Source organism: Danio rerio, chromosome 3 (assembly GCF_052040795.2).
Source record: "Danio rerio strain M-AB ecotype USA chromosome 3, GRCz13ab, whole genome shotgun sequence".
NCBI classification, from domain to species: Eukaryota; Metazoa; Chordata; class Actinopteri; order Cypriniformes; family Danionidae; genus Danio; species Danio rerio.
In genome coordinates, this window is record NC_141023.1 from 32,720,302 (window position 1) to 32,742,094 (window position 21,793).

General features: G+C 36.6%; 1 protein-coding gene and 1 long non-coding RNA gene across 3 annotated transcripts in view; one reads left to right on the forward strand and one right to left on the reverse strand.

Annotated features, from left to right (window-relative positions):
- The window catches only part of rarab (retinoic acid receptor, alpha b), a 213,498-nt gene that overhangs the window by 125,071 nt on the left and 66,634 nt on the right, over positions 1–21,793 (reverse strand). For both annotated transcript variants that reach the window (XM_087242753.1, XM_087242752.2), the window contains exon 2: positions 14,322–14,388. The gene's annotated coding sequence lies outside the window, so the exon portion shown is untranslated. The remainder of the gene's footprint in view (positions 1–14,321; positions 14,389–21,793) is intronic.
- On the forward strand, positions 4,225–10,100 carry LOC147845670 (uncharacterized). The gene is made up of 3 exons (XR_015480991.1): positions 4,225–5,181; positions 5,729–5,869; positions 5,932–10,100. It is a non-coding gene; the product is annotated as an uncharacterized LOC147845670 (long non-coding RNA).

The following is a 21,793-nucleotide window of genomic DNA, read 5'->3' on the forward strand; positions in this document are numbered from 1 at the left end:
TACTATATAGTACATTACAAAAAGTATACGAGCCGAGCAGTATGTCCGAATTCATAGAATTTGAAAAACTGTCAGCTTAACGTCTTATCCGTAAAACGGAAGTGTGCATACGATGGATGCTATGCTATCCCATGATGCTCCGTGAGAGAATTATTGAATGGGAGTGAAGCGTTACCAACATTCGTTAAATGTACATTATTTATTGCTATAACACATTACAACAACAGTAGTTGACGATTGTGTTGCACACACAAAATTCTAAAATTAAAATTAAATAATAACAATTATACAGTGTCTTCTTTTACTGTCCAGCAGAAGAAAGAAAGTTAAACAGGTTTGGAACAAATGAAGGGAGGGTAAATGATGACATTTTTGAGAAAACCATCCATTTAAGGAGTAAATGCTCAGGCTAAATAAGTAAAGTGACTCCTGACCGCTGTCTAGACCACAAAGAGAGGGGGGTTTTGGATGGCGTCCCCAAGGGCTTCCTGGACTTGGACTGCTGGACACATTGATTAGCATTTGTTCAAGGCCAGAGGTCAATACATTGTACTTGGCATGGCTGTGTCTACAACAACCACTCTCAAATAACACACACACACACACACACACACAAAGAGAAAGAGGGAGGAAAAAAAAGGTAAAACCCAATTTCCTCTCCGAAATGGAAGGTTGTTTTTTGCTTCAGTGTCTTTTTGTTAAAGATGTCTCTGTTCATTAGCATTAGCCATTAGAGAGCCATGAGAGAGAAAGAGAGAGAGAGAGATGATGAAAGTCCACAGGCCAGTAATGGGCTCTATTTCCCCTTCCCCTCGTCCATTAAGACAGCCAAATGAAATGAAGGGAAATGAATTGAGACTGCAGACATGTGGTAAAGGAGACAAGTGGGAGAGAGAGAGGGTTCGAGAGCGAGAGAGGAGAGGCAGTTTCAAAGGTCGTTACTATAGGTATGAGATGAGCAGAGGTAATAAATCGAGTCGCTAAACGAGGACTATCACCTTTATGAGGGAGAGAGAGCTAAATGCATGTGTACGTCACGCATATGGAGCGCACCGAGGGAGCATTTCAATTAGACAGCGAGAAAGGCTTGATCTATAGATGCACACGACCATTGTTCACTCGCTGCGTTTTCAGGCTGCATGCTAAGAATAGGCTTGTCTTTATGAAAATGCAACTATGGCTTTGTACTCTGAAGATAATTAAGAGATGCACAGGTAACAAAATCTGGCCAGAAGGGTTGGTTAACTGATAGCTGACAAACAGGAGTTGTTCAAACTGTACAGTAATATTTTTTTGAATAAATAAATAAATAAATAAAATAAATAAATAATAATAATAATAAAAAGAAATGACACCTTATATAAAAACAAGATGGAATAACTATGATTTTCAAATCACAACTAATGAAATTGTTATTTTAATAATTGTTATTCTCACTAATTATCGTTTTCTGTAGGAAAAATATTCTAAAAGACAGTTTTATTGAAAAATGTCTCTAAATAGGGCTCTTATTTTTTTCGTAGATGTGTATGTACACATTTATATTATGCAATACTATGCAAACATACATAATAAAAAAATAATAACAACATTAAATTCATTAAAAAAATTAAAGACAGAATTAAATAACTGTTAAAAATGTAACATGGTTTCCACTAAATTCATTCTTCAATGTGAGCGCCACACCAAAATTAATTCCCGCCATGGCTTCATTACAGCTTCTCATTCAAAACCTTCAGTTGTTGCTGTTTATTTTTCATATAGTGAGTTATAATCACACCAAAACGTATTAAAATGTAAATGAATTATAACAGAGTGAACATTTCTGTAATCGTAGTAGTGCTGTGCGTTATTTATTTAACCCTTAAGGTTACACGTTGACTGACTGACTGACTGACTGACAGGGCAGCGTGATGCGTGAGGCCAGCAACCATAACATAGCTTTCAGTTAAGATGACACAGTGTTCATAATTATACTTTATTCATTTTAAGGTCTAAGATTCTGCATACAATTTGTTTATCTTGATGGAGTTTATGGCCGTTTCACTTTACTTCAGGATGCATCAATGCTATTCTATAGGTTTAGAGGAGACATTCATAAATATTCCCAGCAAATCTAATAAACGTTGGAGACATACTCACATATATATATGAAGTTGATGTCAGAATTATTCACCCCCCTGTTTATTCTTTTCCACAATTTCAGTTTAACGAAGAGAAGATTTTTTTTCTTCACCACATTTTTAAACATAATAGTTTTAATAACTCATTTCTAATAACGGATTTGTTTTATCTTTGCCATGATAACAGTAAATATTATTTGACTAGATATTTTAAAGTGACATTTAAAAGCTTACCTAGGTTAATTAGAGTAACTAGACAGGTTAGGATAGTTAGGCAAGTCAATAAAACGATGGTTTATTCTGTAGACTATCGAAAAAAAAAAATTTAATGGGCTGATGATTTTGCCCTTAAAATGGTGTTTAAAAAATTTAAAACTGCTTTTATTTAAGCCAAAATAAAACAAATAAGACTTTCTCCAAAAGAAAAAATATTATCAGAAATACTATGAAAATTTCCTTGCTCTGTAAACATAATTTGGAAAATAAATAAAGAGGGGCCAATAATTCAGACTTTAATTCAGACACACACAGACACACAGACACACAGACACACAGACACACACACACACACACACACACACACACACACACACACACACACACACACACACACACACACACACACACACACACACACACACACACACACACACACACACACACACACAAACACACATGTGGTGTTTTCACAGGCCATGTTTAAATGATAAAATGTTTCAGAAAATACATTTATGAGAAGATGACAAAGTAAACCCTTCACAGGTACCACGGAGATGAGATAGTGGAGCAGCATGTCATTCAAGTGGCACTCAAGGATGGACCTTCTTTTCATGAATGATGTGTGTACGTGTACGTACACATACACGCACACGTGGTATTTGAGAAAAGGTTACGGGCTGGACGGAGCTTGTGTGCTCTGTCTATGGGTGGTCAGTAAGATTAATAGCATCCATCAAAGATAAGAATGTGTTCCAAATTCCAAAGCTCCTGCTGTTTATGGTACATATTTACCAGATGAAGGAAGATCTATACATAAAAACAAATCCTATAACCAAGACACAAAAGCAGAACTAATACAACCGATACTACATCTCTCTTTAATATGACACCTACATTGTTTTTCTTGCTTCTTTCGGGGGGGGGGTATAGGAGTCCATTATATAACACACACAGACGTGACTGATTAGGCAGGACAGAAACATGCTAAGCATACAAAGTAAACAAATGTCCACTTTTTTTGGAAAAGTGATAATAAAACACGCATGTTAATGTCAGATAGAGACATTACAATAATTAGTGTTAGATTGTCTACATGAATCAAAGTAAAAACTGCTACAATACATGCTTTTCTCTATGATTGTATTGAGTCTAATTTTGTGTGATCTCCCTCTGTTTCCCAGAAGCCCTAGGTTGCCCTCTGGTTACCAGGTGATCTTGTTTTTAAAGGTCTTTCCATCTGAGTCCACCGAGAGCACGGTGTTGACATCTCTCTTTTGCCTTTCCTTCTTTCTTACAAAGTCAGCCATGGCACACATAATCCCATTACTGCGGAGCTTTGAAAGAGGGCACAGAAAATGGGAGAAAGAGAGACGAGCTACGTGAACAACTCTTATTGCACACAGTATGAGGAATAATCTGAATTCTTGATCTCATGTCCTAACTGCACACAGTGATTCTAACCTTGCTTCTCTTTTTCCCTACTTTGCAGACAGTTTTTAATGTAAAATTGATAGATTGAAGCACAGAAGCGCCTCTATCTGGACGTACAGAGCATGCTGGATGATATGGGAGTCTTTACTGTTTACTGTAAACTGACTTTGCACAGAGGTTAAATATGTTAGTATGCATTGATTTGATTTGTTTCATCCAAATGTTGATATTCTGTCTTTGTTTACATCATCATTTATCATTCAAATGCCTTTTTAATTTCTGCAGAAGATCTTGATCAGAACGTTAAAATCAGTCACAATATAATGTTTTCTTATTTAAAATGTTTTTATTGTTATATTATATTACAGCTCTGTTTGAAGACTAACATTTAAAGGAATAGTTCTCACTATAATTTTGCTTACTTACAGTTCAGAGGTTGTAAACATTCATGACTTTCTTTCTTTCTCTTTCTTTCTTTCTTTCTTTCTTTCCTTCTTTCGAACTCGAAATTAGATATTCTGAATATTTTCCAACATTCTCCAGTACATCTTTGAATTCAACAAAAGAAAGAAAGTCAAACCAGTTTAGAACAACTGGAGGAGTAAATGATGACAGAATTCATTTTCTGACAAACTATGCTTTAGCTCATTTATCCGAAAGTTTATCGCAGCTTTTGAGTATAATTTACATTTGTGTATGTTAAATTCAAACTGTTTAGGCTTTTGAAAACAGTTTCTTAAGCTCAAATGCTGCATTTACTGTAAAATTGTAACCCTGTAAAAAATAACACCTTAAAATAAAATAACATTTTTCTTTTAATCTTGAAGTGATTTAAATATATATCTGACTGTGTGAAGGCAGAGGTTTTGGCAGTCATTCCGAATTTGTAATGAAGATGAGGTGGTTTCTTCAATCAAAATAGATTTGAGGGCTGAATGTATCTGCTTTATTTTAGGTTCAGTGAAGGCGGGCCACTTTTGTATACAGTGTACACAGAATTCTAGCACAAGGGTTAATGATAAAAATATTTTGTAGCGTAAAGACTTTAGCGTCTCTCAGTAAACCATCCAATTATTAAGCCATAACATTTCTAAAAATAACAGTTCAGTTTAGGGTTGGGCAGTTTTTCAGTTACTTTCCCTACCATGTGTGAAGTCACGTGACCCAGCTCTATTAGCCACACTTTGCAGCCACATCTGATCACTGGTCAATTAGGATGATGAACTCATTTTTGAGCTTTACTTTGCACTGCATTGATGATGATTAGATGCTGGCCAGAGATGCCTTGAGACGGCATATTTTCCGTTACATTAAAATGATTGTTTACCTTGCAATATTTGTGTATAGAAGATGCAAAAACTGTTTAAAAGTTACAGGATATGCAAGCGTTATTTTATTTAGAAGAGATGTAATGTAATGTAATGTGTATTTATATAGCGCATTTATTGTATATGGCTATACACCCAAAGCGCTTCACAATCATGAGGGGGGGTCTCTCCACACCACCACCAGTGTGCAGCATCCACTTGGATGATGCGACGGCAGCCACAGGACAACGGCACCAGTGCGCTCAACACACCAGCTATTGGAGTGGAGAGACAGTGATAGAGCCAATTCGGTGGAAGGGGATGATTGGGAGGCCATGATCGTAAGACACCGGGGTTACACCCCTGCTCTTTCACGAGAAGTGCCATGGAGAGTCAGGACCTCGGTTTAACGTCTCATCCGAAAGACAGCGCCCACTGACAGTGTAGTGTACCCTTTACTTTTACTGGGGCATTAGGACTCACACAGACCACAGGTTGAGTGCCCCCTGCTGGCCACACTAACACCACTTCCAACAGCAACCTAGTGTTCCCTACTGGTCTCCCATCCAGGTACTGACCAGGCTCAGCCCTTCTTAGCTTCAGTGAGTAACCGGTCTTGGGCTGCAGGGTGACATGGCTGTGGCTGAGATGCTGATTATTTTCTGCTTTTAATAAAAAAATTATTTGTTTCCAAAAGTGCAAGTGATATTTATTTGTTAGTTGGTTTTAGGCAATGTGCGCTTTAATTTCAGTTGTTCAACGTCGATGTTCAATAAATAATCATAGATAGTAGGTAATGTGTGTTTCCTTCAATTATTATTTTTAAATCAAGTAATGCACCGTTCATTCAGAAATCACTAACTTGTAATATGTGAGCACATATACTGTACAAAACTTTACGAATTACGAATGTGAAAAATAAATAAATAAATTTAAAAAATTGTTCATTAATGGATGGGTTAATTGAGTGAATATATTTAAATAATCAAGATTTTGGTTTTAAGCCAAATCTCCCAGCCCTTAATTCAGACTGTTTCTCACCAAACGCTCAAAAAAGCTATATTTGCGTCATTTTGTTTGTGCGCGACACCTTGTTCATTATTTCTTTTCAATATACTCTATACATACAATATAATATACTTTGCCAAACAGAATTGGAATGACACGAGGAAGAACATTAGCTAAATTTCCAATTTTGGCTTCAACGCCATTAACTCACATATATTGATTAAATCTCAACCCATGGAAACACTCTTCTGTTAGAAACAGCCTACAGAATCATACATAGAAATGAAACAGAAAAAAGAAAGACAAGATATAGAAGCTTCTCAGCTTCTCAGTGGCAGAAAAGCCACCGTGAAAAAGATAAGAGCTTTGACAGCCTGCGAGAGAAATGAGGACGACGGCCAGAGAGAAAGTGAGCAGAGAAAAGACGCACTGTAAGGAATACGGGTGTCTTCTGGAGGAGGGTGATGGGCACATGCAAATAGCATTTACCCCTACCGACCGATATTGGATTCTGGGAAACCCATCTGTTACGTGGCGCCCACACCAGAGAATAATATGAGGAAGACGACGCTGGGGGGTTGAAGGGGGGGGGGGGGGATGATAGATCGCAGTCTGAGTTTTAATCAGCGCTGCGCCTCTAGCACTTTCTGCCCGCCGCACTGAGGCTTATCCGCCAAGCGGCTCACATGACCCCAAACTGAGGAGAGAGGAACTCTTTCCCCCTGGTGCATACCTTACCACCATCCTCCCTTCAACACGGAGAAAAAGAGAGAGGAATATCTGCTCACACCATCTCGCTGAAACCACACGAAAGGCCAGCGGCTTCAGGGACGACGTGCAAGAGTTTCAGCACGGAGGGTCCAACTGTTTCACCTTATCTCAAAATTACACAGGAAACAGACTCTACTGTAACCTTACCAAGAGCCTGAGCGAAAATTCCTCCTTTTATCTGTTTGGAAAAATAAAAGAAGAAGTGAGAACCGAGTCAATACGATTGTCCTGATTAGCCAGCTAATTAAAAACAATTGCAAAGCAGAGATGTGCGGCTGCTTTTGGCACATGAAGCAGCATCGTTTATCACGGCGGCGAGGCCCGATAGCAATGAAAGCCATATCTCTGGGTTAGGTAGATGAAACGGTGGGCTGAGTCTGGCGTAACAAAGGCATATCATTTCACATGACTGATACCGCTATAAGGCTTTAATATGGTTTGGAACGCTTCTGCCTCTAATGATGCTATTACCGGCAATAACCAAACCCCCCTCCGATGGCTTTGGTGAACACAGCATGCCGTCCCATAAACCAAGTCTGCAACTCTTAACCCTTTCGAGGCCTTAAGGAGGTTTTTGGAGGGGAAAGGCGGATGTGGGCCAAAAGATGAAAAGGAATCTTCAAAGCAACTAAAGCAAATTGTGATAAAGATTTAGTGTTTTTAATACAGTGCATTTAAATGTGTCTTGTTTATTTTTATTTTTTTAAAGTATTTTTGTTTCAGAAAGTAATGAAAATTACACATTTTTGTAAGATTTGCAGAAGACACATATTACATTTTGGACTGCACAACATATTGTTTTAGCATTTGCAATTGTCACATCATAGGATCTGCAATTTTGAGTTAGTATAATTCATCATTTGGATGTGTTTTGATGCCTGTGATTGAATAATGATTTTAAAAGCATTCAGGTTTAAAAAAATTTACCATTTGTGAACCTACAATTAATTTTATTGAATTAGTATGATTTTTATCATTCGGTTACTATATTTGAATACTGTTAGACTCAGGAAACGAAATGTCATTTTTTTTCTTGATTGTACATTACAGATAATTATTCTACATTCTAATATTCTACATTATACTCAGAACACAACCAAATACACTAATGAACTGCAAATAGCAGTGTTGGAGGACTCCAAAAGGTTTCTAGATTGTTTGTTAGATTTATGGAGACGCAAATGATAAACATTATTTTATCAATATCTGACTAAACATCTGTATGAAAATCCTCACAACACATGCAAATAAAGAAATGCACTGCAAGTAGCACAGAAAACAACAGAAATGTGCTGGGGGACCCTAAAAAGTTTCTAGATTGTTTGTATGGAGATGCACTGGTACTGCAGAATCATCCCCATCGATTTACCATTATAGATGTTTTTTCCCAGATAGAGATACAAGTCAAATGGTGAAATGTATATTGATATTACAATATATATCACAGAATAAAAAATATTGCAATGTTAGATTTTTCCAGTATCACGCAGCAGTAGTTTGTATTGCAAATTGTTGTCATGCATAATTAGAACAAGCATCCTTTGATGACATTAGAAGCCCCTTATTAAGGATCACAGTGCAGCACAAAATAATTAACTAAAATTGTAATTCTTTACACTTTGTGACTATCGCTCAAACCACTAGGTTTCCCTCAATTGTTAGTTATTTGACAATTTTATATAGTCACTTTTCCACTTTTATTAACATGTTGTTTAATTTGTTTAAATTAATATACTTGCTGTGTTGAATGATGTGTTATTGTGAAATGTGTGTTATTTTCACTCCCTCTCTATTCTTGCAAACTTTCCAGAAAGCAACACTAACTACAGCAAATGAGCTAGTTGTTTTTTACATTTTTAGTTGCAACCAAAAAAAACAAGGGAAGTGCAAAATAAACCCAAAAATCTACTTTAAATGAGCAAAAATGAAGTGTCAAACAATACATTGGACTATCTAGATAACTGGATAAAAATGAGCTGGAAAGAAGTTTAAAAAAAAATAATGCTGTGACATATTTCTGATAATAGCCACTAGTCAAATAGACAAAAATATTGATCTGCAGGAAAAGTTTGTAATTTTTATATATGTAGTAAATTACCACCAGCTATTCTGAATGTTAATTTCAAAAACATGTAACTGTACTTAAAAAGTAATTGTTTTAGAGTATTATTTAATTTCTGTGTCCGAATGCTGCTTGACTCTAAACCATTAAGCGCTGTTATAATTATTGTAGTTATCCTGTATTGTAATTATTCTTGCTTGCCGTTTGTTTATGATTTTTTTTATACACGATTTACACCCTTACAAAATCAACCCAACTAATCTAAATTAAGTTTTTTTTTCCAAAAAGAGCTGTTCAAGCCAGCTTGTGAAATTGTATTCATATAACAATATATAGCGCAGAAAAACAAATATGGCAATGGCAGGTTTTTCCAATATCGTTCAGCACTAGTGTACAGTTTTGAACACACTACACATCTTCCCTGCTCAGCATGAAACCAAAGATCATAAATGACTGGGTATCATCAAGGCCTGAGCAAGTATCAAACCTCCAACTAATGTCGACCACAATCACAACACGATAAACCCGCATATCATCTCTTACAAACCATAAACTCAGTTCCCACAGCGAATAAATTCAACAATCCCTACAAATCGCAAGAACACGCATCACAGAGCGGGGCTTTTCTTAATTTATGTCAGCCAGCTGTTACGTGCCAAAACAAGCCTTCATCATACAATCTCTCATTACGACAGCCCGTAGACATCATCGCATTATTCCAGATGAAATCTCGACTGTCTGATAGAGCGATTGCCGGTGTCAGAAACTGAAAACGGCAGCCTGCTTTTTGATTCTGGCTACAAAAAAAAAGATAAAGAGAAAAAGAGTAGAGCAAGCGTGCCTGCCAGTGCCATCATTACCCTTGGCTTCAATTAGCATTAAATGAAAGTAGCTTGATTTGAAGCGGCCAGCAGCAACTTGAGCTTTTACTACAGTATATACACAAATAAGCTACATGCGGAGAGAGATCCACAGATTGTATGCATGAGAGGACACACACTGACAAGACTGAGCAATGTTTTCATGAGCAAATGAGGAGGAAGGTCTTGCTATTCTGCCTGGAATGAAAGAGACAGACAGCGATTCGGTCCTGCAGGCATCGCTCAGAACTTTTTTTCCTGGTAAAAAAGCGACTCGCTTGATTTTTGAGCAGCAACAACAATTACATCCTTTTGCTGCTTCGTGCAGTTTTGGAGTCTGACCCACAAATCCCTCTAACTCGAGCAGCCAGAACCAATCTCCTCTTACGCTTTTTTTTCTTCTTCATATTACTCCTCTCAGCGTGCACGAGATGTCTTTTTCAAGTGCAGCTACTTCAAAGCGAGGACGAGAGTCCCAGTGGGAGCGACTGAGGAGGAAGTAGAGAAGATAACATTGAAGTGTTTGGGGTGATGAGCGCTCGCCAAGTTCCCTCCGCTCATCCACAGGGGAAGCGCTCAAAGAGGAGAAACCACATGTTTTCTTTTCTTTTAAAGGATGTAAACTGCATGCTAATGAGCGCGAGAGACAATAAATAATTTGCCATGTTTTTTAAGGAGCTGACAAGGCATTGTGGGGTCATTATGCTCTGTTTGATGTGAAACGGGTTTGCTTTTTTGTTTTGTTTTGGAGGACTAATTAAATGCCTTGTGAATTGCAGCAGATTGAATTGAGAGAATTATAGGAGTAACTAAAGATAAAAATGTGCTCGTAAATCCTTCTTGGAAGCAGGAATATAGTGAAGTAAAATGTTTTCTCAAAAGTTTACTCAAAAGACACAGATTACTTAAAAATGGCACATTCTATTAGCTAATAATAAATATTGTGAAATAAATGTGCAAATTGAGTATACATTTAGACAATTTAAAAGACTTCTTTTTGCCAAGTTTTAGATATTTTCTCCTAAAAAATGTGATTTGAAGTAGGTGATTAATCAAAATCGATTAGCTTATCGAAAGAGGCTGCGGTATGAAATATATATGTATTATTTTAATTTCCCCATCCCAGAGCAAATGCGAGACTGCGATCTGCATGTGACAGCATTACTTATGAAAGAGTGAGCACACTTCATTCTGCACAATCAGAACTTTTCAATCTGCCTCTTATAATTCATTTTAGTTTGCTGAGTGTTCTGTAGTTTTATAATTATGATTTTTATGTTTTCATAATAATTTTCTACACTATCTCCTTAATTTGAGTTCAACTTCCTTAAAGTAAGGTAAGGTCATTTTATTTGAGCTTACTGCTTCCTCTAGAGAAAGATTTGTGTTTAATTTCTGAATATTCAAAAAACAAATTTGAATAAATGTTGCAGTTAATATCTTTTGATTTCCTTTTTTAACACACTAATCCACAAGTGTAACTATTTTTTTCTTTACAACCAGTTAGCATAAAGAATCCTGGCCTCAATTATTTGTGCTCAAATACAAAATGCGAAAAAATTCAAGGAGTTTTAGACCATTTCAATGATTCTGTAATTTTGAAAAAAAAAAAAAAAAAAACATTTTTACTGCAGGGGGTTAAACAACAAACATGCCAAAAGTGGAATCAGGACTGCCAGAACTGCGAGTAACACAGATATTCATCCAGTCAAAAAGCACAGCCTGACCGTCATTGTGATTATGTTTTCCTCGCTATCGTGTTGTTATAAACCTGTAAAACTGCAAAATTAAAAAATATATATTTTTCTTTTGTCAAAACAATGAGATAGCAGACACTAAAACAACATTAAACAGCACCTAATTAAAGAGACACCGCAACTTTTCTTGTTCATATAAGCAAACACGTTGCGGATTTCCTGCAGCACTACAGCAAGCCTATAACAGTAGCTTATATTTAAATAATTTCAGGACTGACTTCATTGGAAATTTTACACATGCCTTTGAGTATCTAGCACCAAATGAATTCAATTCAATTTAAAACATCAATGTTTACAATAACTCAAAACAACTACATATGGCTTATCACCATGGCCCCCAGATTTCTATATGTACATTGTGCAAAGCTGAAGAGCAACCAAAAACCATAAACTGCTGCGAGGTGGCATGAAAGTCAGAAGTTACATGTTTTGATATGAATGCATTAATATGCAAATGTTGTACTTAGTAATACTGATATATGAAATATGTTTATATTTAGAAGCCAATAACTGATATAAGGCAATAAATACAAGAGAGAACAATTGATGTTATTTACAAAACCTGTAGAAAAACAAGGAAACTGCAAGAAAATTTTAAGATCTTATCCATTTAACTGCCAAACGATTGACCATTGTTTTACACACAAAGCATTGTTGGTTTACAAAGACATCAAACATAATCCTGCTGCACTACTACACTTGATTTTGGTTTTATTGTAAAAAATAAATAAATAAATAAATAAGAAAACATGTTAAATGAGAATCTGAAATATTTTATGGCATACTTCAAAAAATTAAGATAATTTAGTATTCAAAATGTTTTATTTTGATTATGTTTTTTAAATAAATTGGTCTTATACTTCATAGTTTTTCTGGTGTTTATAGTATGTGGTCAATTCGGATTTTGTGACAGTATACAATTTTTTTTATGACCTGCTTACATTTATCATCTTTTAAAAGTGACTCGTATCCGATTGTCTGCATTTACACAGCAAGCGGCAAAAGGCGCAATGACCAGGAGAGAAAAAAAAAAAAGAGCGGGCGCTGACAGACAGCAGATAATAAAAGAGCGCTCTTTTCTCCATTCCTGTATTTATTCTGTTCGCATGGTTTCAATTTTTCATTTTCTTTTTGACAAGTTTTCCTATAGTTTACGACAGAAATGCTCTCATTTGGCCATATTCTTTTTATCTAGGCCTATTTAAACCAGTGGGGATCTTAATGTAGTTTTCATGGCTTGATTTGTGCATGTGATGCAAAGGTATTATTTCATATTTTTTACGTGGTGGATGTGAAAATGCTTAAATACTTGTGCTACATGACAACATAAAAGCGTTTTAGTCCTTGTGTACAATTTGGTCACTTATACCAAAAACAAACGTCCGCTTTTTCCGTACAGCATAAACGTGTTTGGTAACGGTGAAGGCGGGTGTGTTGAGTCTCCAGCAGTTCAGTATGTGTGCACGCTTAGAGATGTGTGTAGGTGCCGAGAATATAATGTCAAGTAGCTGTGTGAACTGTCCTTTTGCAAATGCGGCTAGAAGTCCTACACGATGATAATAGTTTGATTGCGGCGTTAACATTTCTGTACTGCACTTAATGCAGCTTTCTGCACATCTTACTCTGGTGAGAAAAAAAGCGATTATGTCACACCCGCCCTTCCAAACGAGTGACGTGCATCACAGAAGGCAGCCTTAAGCCTGGTTTATACTTTTGCGTCAAGTGATCGGCGTGACCCACGGCGCATACAACACGCATAGCTGTGCATTTATACTTCTGCGCGCTGTTTCGGTTGCTCTGCAATAACACTTCCGAAACGCTAGTTGGTAGTGAGGTGTTTATGTTCCTCTGTGTCGAGCTTCTTCGCTTGCATTTTGTTTGTTCTGAACGCTTCCTTAATGTACAAGTGGTTCAAACTTGCTCATTTTGAGGCAGGAACCGGCGGACGTGCAACAACTTTTTACCTTTATTTTACAGATTTAATCTCACGAGATCTTGTGACATTCTTTTTGCTAAACAGATGATTACATTTTTATTACTTTAAATAAAGTGTGTCTTTATTATTATTATTTTTAAATTTTATAGCAAATTAACTTGAGCACAACAAAAAAGGACATGATCTATGAAATGGAATAACAGTTGTTATCTGTTGTTTGTTGCCAAGCAATTCTGCATATACAATATTTTGTGTTTTAGCCAGTAATTACCCAAAACTGCTGTCTGGCGCTTTGGAAAACATAGCAGTTGGAAAATACACCAGAAGCAAATACATCAAGCATAAACAATGCCATCAAATGTAAAAAATAAAAAAAAAAGTCCATTTAGAAGAATGTTCACTGCTTGTATTCCATCCAAACACAGCTGTGGAAGCTTCAAATATTGGTCTTTTCATTTTGGCAGGGACACATCCCAACTGTCCAGCCCTAAACATACATTCACACTCCACTCATAAGTAGATTTTCAGCAAGACTAGTCTCCATTTTAGCGTGCTAACAGAGCTTTGCTGTGTGACTGAGAGTGACATGATTTATTGTGATGGATTTTGGAGGAGGGGAAACAGACTCCACGTGAAGCTCATATCCTGGTTGGCGTTCGAGACGCTCTTTAAGATGCTACAATCTGATTAGAAGCTACATGGAAATAAAATATGACATGCATCCATTTTTTCAGTGTTCTCGCTTTTTTTTTTTTGACGCCTACATCATTTATTCTCCATTTCTCCTGGTTTTGAGTCTTTTAAGAAGGAACCAAATAAAACAGCTTTAATGAGTAAGTAGAGTTACCTGCAGTGGGATCTCCAGCTTAAACCTCTTCAGACTTTCAGAGGAGCAGAACAGCACTGCAAAACACCTGAAAGAGAACAAGCAGAGTGGGACTTAGAGGTTTATGCCATTAAGTACAGATTAATTGAAAAACAAAAAGACAAGCATAATTATACTGAATCAGAAAAAAAAGAAAAAAATGAAGTATACATGAAGTATATACAGTACTAGGGTCAAATAACAGTGACCTTATGATGTGTTTTTAAAAATGTAGCTTTTATTCTATTCTATGCTATACTATACTATACTATACTATACTATACTATACTATACTATACTATACTATACTATACTATACTATACTACACCAGTGGTTCCCAAAGTGCGAGTCGGGACCCCTCAGTTCATGTGTAATATAGCTGTGTGAACATAAACAACATCTCTGAATGTAATACGCTCAAAGTTCAAGGCAAAAGTAGACACTAGTTTTTACAAAGTTAGCTTACAGCGAACAAAGTTTGGGGACTACAAAAAAAAAATACACTTTGGCAAATGAAATTATAAACGCTTCAGGTTATGTGCATTCACCATAAGCATACACCCTGTGCAGTAAAGGGGTGTGGCCAGAGGTTCTTTAACGTTACACCAGAGAAAGCTAAAATGCTGTCTAACTGCTGCTATTTACACAGAGCTTGTTCTGTTTCTGTATTTGGGCTTCGACACAAAGAGTGAAGTGCTTACAATTTATTTTAATACTGTGCCAAAGAATTATGGAAGATATATAGCAAGCATGTGACAAAGGAGAGCTTCCAGAGTCACTCCCAGTTCAGCGCTGGATTCGGCTAAAAACTCCTCAAACAAGGAGCAACTCCAACAATAATAGACAAAGCTTTTGATTGTGAGCCACAACCTGTAAGTATTTTTATTTGTTAAAATTGATCAACCACAAGGACAGTTTCCAGTGTTAATGGTATGTTGTAGCAAGGACTTAAACAAGGATGTGAACAACAGGAAATGCTGTTTGGCACCGCTAACAATTTAGCAACAAATTCATATTTATCCATCAAACCGCCATAAACAGCCACAATCTTCACCAGCGCTGCAGTGTCTCTCTATGCAGCTGCTTTCCCTGCGTTTTACATCTCAAATAACAAACTTGCAAAAAATATGCGACTGTTTCATATTACTTACACATGCTTGCATATTATATGTGAAAGGTTCAGGATGATTCAACTGATTCAGGATGAAACTGATAGGGCTAACAGGTACTCTGTCAGACAGTGTTTACACACCGCGAAAGCGCATGCTATTAGAAGAGTGACACTTTTCTTAGTGCTGTGGAGCCAGTCTGCAAATCACAGCACACTATCTTAGTAGAGCAATCAGAGCCCCTTGAGGGCGGGCCTTTCAGAAGAACTAGGAAATACAATAGTCGTTTTCATGTTAGCAAAGTAGCTGTATAGAATAAAAGTAAGATATATGAAAAAATAACGTGATTTTCTACAAATGAAGCATGAGCACACATTGCTTTTCATCTTATAAACACAACCAAGTCTTACAAATACTTTATGGACCACCCCATTAAAAAACAACATGGGATGATTATGTTATAATAAAGACAGCAATAGTGTCAGTGTAAGCAATAGTGTCAGCCAAACCTAAACAAATAAGACTTTCTAAAGAAGAAAAAAATGATAGCAAATGCTGTGAAAATGTCCTTGTTCTATTAAACATAGCTTGTAAAAGGTTTTAAAAAGAATACAAATTTCACAAGATAATAATTTTACCTTCAACTGTACACACACACACACACATGCACACACACACTTAATTTGAGCTAATTGTAGTGAATTTCTATGCAGTTTAACTTAAAAGTATAATGTGGGCGGCACAGTGGCACAATAGGTAGTGCCAACGCCTCACAACAAGAAGAATGCTGGTCCGAGCCCCTGGCGGGTCAGTTGGCAATGACATTTTTGTGTGGAGTTGCATGTTCTCCCCTGGGTTTCCATCGGGTGCTCTGATTTTCCCCAAAAGTCCAAAGACATGGTTAGATGAATTGGGTAAGTTAAATTAGCTGTAGTGTATGCATGTATGTCCTGGTCCTTCAAGTTAGGGGTTGACAAATCAATGAAATCCAATATGGGGGAATCTCCTCGCCCCCACCCTTAGTCTTAACCTATGGCACAATTGTAAAACATCATATGTGTTACTAAATATTTCATTCACAGACTTCAAAGGTTCTTGCTCCTGTCAGAGAATATTCCAGCGCAGTCACTTAAAAGTGGCTCTTGTCATCTGGTGACAGGCTTTGTGATTTCTAAAGGAGGTGACAACAAAGAGTCATGTGTTTCAGACGGTTTAAAGGTCCTGATTGGTGGATAGCTGAAGCTTGTTTTAGAGGTCAGGCTCATCAGAAGGATTGCAGCTACATATCAGACATACAGGAGGAGGAGAGAGAAGAGAAGAGCAAAAGATGGAGGAGTGCAATTCCTCTTTCTCTGACATTTCCTGTCTCATCATCTGCTCAGGCTTATTGTGTTTGAACACTTAGTAAGAAAAATGTGACAGCGAAGGTAGTGTGTGTATGTGTGTGTGTGTGTGTGTGTGTGTGTGTGTGTCCTCACCCACCCTGAACGCACCATAAGCACTAGGTGTACTGTGAGTGGGTGAGTTTCAGTTGGCTGTGGGAATATCTGTAGGCTTTTTTACTATATTGAACATAATGAAATATTTACTCTCTTACTTCAGCAAACTTTCAGTAAAACAAGTTGAGGCATTTTGGCCCTTAGCACTTTCAGTTATATGTTGGTCAATTTTCTACAACAAGACAAAAGTGAGCAATCGAGTGGTTTTAATGCAATGGTGTACAATAAATGAATAAATAACTCTTTAAGTCTTTCTGCTAGTCATAGAATTGGAAGTAATATTATTGTTAGCCATAGTTGATCATTTTTAATAATAAAATATAAGAAATGCTTCATTACGAAGGTATCCACTGGTTTTTAATCATTATCAGCAGTTATATTATTCATTCATTCATTTATTTTGTTTTTGGCTTAGGCCCTTTATTAATCTGGGGTCACCACAGCGGAATGAACTGCCAACTTATCCAGCATATGTTTTACACAGTGGATGCCCTTCCAGCCGCTACCCAACACTGGGAAAGAATGAATGATTTGATATATGATGTGATATATGATATGATATGATCAGCAGTTACATTTACCTGTATAACTTTTGCAGAAAATATTTCAAAAACATTGTGATTTAAAGATAAATGCATTTTATGTTTGAGAATACAGCAACTCTTTTGATAGCATTGTTTCTGGTTGAAACTTCTCAAACACAAAGAAAAAGTTTTAGTACATTGTTTTTGTACCCTCAGTTGACATTGGCTGCGTCTAAAAAGCTTTAAAATGCTGCCATCATAGGCAGAATTGCAAGTCAGGAAGATATTTCCGAATCCAAATTCTGCTTCACTTCCTGTCTCAGGAGGAACCTTCTTCTGATCGAATTTCGTAGGCAGCATAGACAGTCCTTTGCTGCCTTTGATATCCCACAGTTCCATTTCTGACAGTTGAGCTAAAAAATAAACACAGTGTCTCAAATCGCTGCTTGGCTGTCAGTTTGTGTGTAAAAATGAATGTTTTTGACCAACGTTTTCCACTTGTGATGGTATTTCTAGTGATAAGTTAGTACTGGAGTAAGCAAAAGTACCCTTAATTATTACCAATATTCTCACTACCTTGTTGAACATGATCAAATATTTAAAACGAGGTGCCTTTGTGCACTAACTCGGCCTCAGAAATCACTGTCTGAGAGAAGTTGTTAGATGAAGCCATTGTTTTTAAGTTTCATTTGTACCTTTAGTTACTTATTAGTTTAGATGGATCTCACATTTTTCTTGTTTTTTTTTCCCCAAGAGAGCATTTGACTAGTCAGAAGATTTAATGAAAACTAAAGTATGAGGTAAAGTAAAAAAAAAAAAATGTGTTCATCTATTTAAGTCAAACTGCAAACTTTGGATATTTATATCTTGTTAAAGAGCTCCTACTGTATGATGAAAATCATCTTTTGTAAGCTGTTTGGACAGAACTGTGTGTAGGTTTAGTGTGTTCAAAAATTATATCGGAGTAAAATAAACTCAACACATGTATTTTTTAAAATTTCCTGATACAAATAAAAGTGATTTTGAGGCCTGCCGCAACGTAATGTAGGAGTGTGGCTTTCCCCGTCCACAGATTGACAGGTGCCATGTCTCTATAAAAACATGTATACAAATGTCCACAGAACTTTTTTTTTTTTTTGCAAAAAACTAAGATTAAAACATCTGTTCCAACTCTCTGTGATTTTCATAAGTTTTATAAGTTTAAAACGTTCTTAAAGCAGAGCATGTTTGTAATAAAGACAGTAAAAATGCAGATTCTCGTGTGATTCTTAACTGTTATAATCACCATGGCCGCGTGGTGTCACGCATGGTTTGTATTGCAAATAGCATTTGTGTGAGACTCATCATTTCAGAAAGGCTTGAATAAACTCCACCACAAATACATCAAATAAACTTACTTGGTATTTTTAACTTACTTGGTATTGGTATGAGCTGTATTTCAGGTTCATACAAGTCTTTCTCTGTCACTGACGGCTGTTTATCTGAGGTAGCGCATGATGAGAAGCAGATACGCACATGGGAGCGGTGGACAGGGAAAACCAGCTCATCTCATTCACATTTAAAGCCACAGGCTACAAAAACAGCTACACTGTACTCAGACACCAAAACGGGCATATTCTGCATTACATTTGACTGATCTGATGGTTAATTTAGTCAGTTTTTAGAGCACACTAGCTTATAAATAACCTTAAGGTTAACATTCTGACCCTAAAAATATAGTTTTTTTTTTTTACCTAATGGGGGTTGTAATAATCATGACTGCTGCAAATTACTGTAGATCTTGCTTTGATGGCAAATTCACACTGCACGATTTTAGCTTTTATTTTCACATGGCAAAAGGTTTAATGAAATTGCAGACAAAAGTCCAAAATCAGAGGTAAATCAGTGACTTTTCATGCGAGTGACAATCACACAAGGTTAATTATCAAAAACGCGATCAGAGAGCATTGCTGCCGTGTCAACGACGCCCATAAAATATTTTTGGACTTTTTGCACAACGCACAGTCCTCGTTCCCCTGCACCTTTTTTTTCTTTTATTGTTGACCTTTCTTTGTAAATCAGTATTCAGTGCAAGGATATTTAAATGGCATTTTTTAAAATATTCATTTCAATGTACCATTTGCAGTCTTTCACATGATCTTCAATGATCTTATCACTTCTTGCGGCAATTGTGAGCCAGAGTTGTCAACTTTTTTTTTTTATATAGATCTGCAGTGTGTATCCTCCTGTCACACATCCATCATGCAGTATGAACACAGCAGCAATTGAACACAACACTAGATAGTCATGCAGTGTGAAAACAATAGTGATGTGACATTTACAATAATCATGAAGTGTGAACTTAGCCTAACTCAACTTGTGTTACATGAGAATGAAAAAAATCCACCATAATAAAAGCTTATAAAATATATGTTTTATATTGGTTCAATTTCAACTTATTATTAAACATATTTAATAAACAAACCTATTTTAACACTTTAATCTTAATATTTTATTTACGTTTCTCTTTGAATCAAACCCAAGAACTTGCCATTGCTAACCCCATGCTCTCCTGTCTGAGATACAGAACAGCTTCTTGATAATAAGAAAATGAAAAACACACAAAAAATATACATAAAGCACACCATTTGCTAAATCTGACCTCATCAGTCCTCAAGACTCTGAATGGTCCAGAGCCCCCTTCAACTCAAATTCTAAAAGAAGGAGCAAGGTGCCAGTGATGCGCCTTCAAGAGCTGTTTGTCCACGGACACTGAAATGTCACTTTACACAGCGAGAAGGCCACATGTGCCATCTTGTCTGCTTGACAGAGAAGAACAGGCTTTGTCAGCAGGTCACCTGTAATGTCCGAGTCCTCTGCTATCAACAGCGCTTCCCATCACCCGTCCCGACCTTCAGATGGTGCTACGTGCACAGAGTGCGTGACATTTTAAAAAGGTGACAGCAACACACTATGTTCCCAACTCACCACATTCCTTCTATTTCTGTTATACTTAAAGTCAACTGTCTCCTGCAGACGAGGGATCTTCCAGGAGTTTGACATCTCTATCAAGCTACTGCACTCTTTGTTATGGCACGTCATCTTGGAACAGGCATCTGGGTTAAAATGAACATAAATCACAAGCACTGACACAATCATTTTTAGTATGATGTTTACAGAGTTATTGGCACCCTTAAACATAAGCAAATGCGAATGTGGGAATAAATCTGCATTGTTAATCCTTTTGATCTTTCATAAAATCAGTAAATGGTTGCTTGAAATAAAACAAAGGCAAGGGGGGACACCTTATTATGAAATAAATGCAACAATTCACACTGATCAAAATTATTGGCACTTGATATTATATTATGAGAAAAATATACAGATTTCTGAACGTCTGTTGCACATCCTATTCATGTTTGCTCATACCAAAATGAGTACAAATAATAAATGCTTGCACAATTACTTGATCCAAAGGATAAATATGACATAAAATATGATGTAAATATGAGGAAATACATACTGTAAGCCATCTTCTGTAGAATATACACTAAATTCAGTAAAAAAAGCATGTTAATATTTCCCCCAATTTCAATGGTTTTACTTTAATGATATGATCAGGTTTGAGATTTTATTTAAATTAAAAGACAACACTTACAAATAATATAGTTTTTTTTGTCATTTACTTATAATTCTGCAATTGACAGTAGGGATGTAATGATTTACTGTGAGCTGGTTGAAAAATCGATTTAAATTTGTGATGATTCAAACCGGTAAAAATATTGAATGAAGTTTTGAACAGCGGGGTGCTGTGCTTACAGGCGTAAACTCGCTTTAAAAAGAGGTAGAGTGGCAGGGTAAAATGACAGCAGTGAGGCGCGCCAGGCAAAACACGAAATGTGTGTAAATCATACCCCTCAACCCTCCCGTTTTTCCCGGAATTCCCCCCGTATTTTACAATTCTATCCCGCTATCATTCCATAAAGGTATTTTCCTGTATTTCTCCCTGTATTTTAATCTTTCTGTGAAGGATGGCAATAAACATCAAAGAGCCGATCCTGCCTATACAGTACGTAACCCATACCGCCAAACCACCAGAGGACACCCTTTGCTCCTAAACATGAATCTGTTCCGTGCTTTCATTTTATCATGAAAACAATTTGAAAAATCTAAAAATGGCAGGATTCCCTTTCGTTCTATTACAGGTGTCGTTGCCCCTTCTATGCAATCCTCAAAACAGTCAGTTCATGTAGCGGTGCGTGAATCTCAGTTGTGCTTCATAGTGAAAAACAGACGCTTTTTTCAAAATGAACTTTGTACACACGATTTAAAGCGGGATTTG